Raw genomic sequence first — 723 nt, 5'->3', positions numbered from 1 at the left:
GGCCCCGCTTACCCCGGCTGTGCTGGGGGTCGGCGGGGGGCTCTGCGGCTGCTGGAGGGTTTTGGGGGGCTTCTGGGGGGCTTCAGGGGAGCGGGGCCGCAGCGAGCTTTCACCCGTGCGTCTCTCGCCGCTTCTGAGCCTAACTGTTTTAACTGTTTAAATATCTGCAATTGACCTGGTCTCTCTGCTAAATCCAAATATGTTACTACTGAGATATTTACCTCAATACCCAATGGGGAGTTGCAATAAAAGAACATCTTATGCATAATTTTAATTCTGTGCAATAGCAGGGTACCTTTTCAAACTCCTCGTATAAAAGAATCACTTCACTCACATGTCAGTGAAAATAAGTCATATCAAAGATGGACGAGCTTCGGTGAGACAGGCGGCTTGTGCTTCACAAATACTGCATGTAACTTGATCTTTGTCCACGCAAGTGTGTAGGTGGGGAATAGAGAAAAGTATTAGTAGGCTGTTTGCAGGGCTCCTAAGCATAGTGCTTTGTTACTCATGTCACGATCTACTCAGGTGAAGTAAACTGAGGGGAGCAGCTGCAGCAGCATGATGGTCCAAGCAAGAATGTTGTGCCCAGAATTCATTATGAGTTACTGATCAGCTGCCTTGGAGAACAGGAGTCTTGCATGGAATGTTTTTAAAGCATTTCTTTCAGTAGCTGCTCTCTACAGCTGCCCGATTCCAAATGTTCTTAGGCACAACGAAGAA

Source organism: Alligator sinensis, unplaced genomic scaffold, assembly GCF_000455745.1.
Source record: "Alligator sinensis unplaced genomic scaffold, ASM45574v1 scaffold1071_1, whole genome shotgun sequence".
In the NCBI taxonomy this organism is placed as follows: domain Eukaryota; kingdom Metazoa; phylum Chordata; order Crocodylia; family Alligatoridae; genus Alligator; species Alligator sinensis.
Note: the sequence above shows the minus strand (reverse complement) of the source record.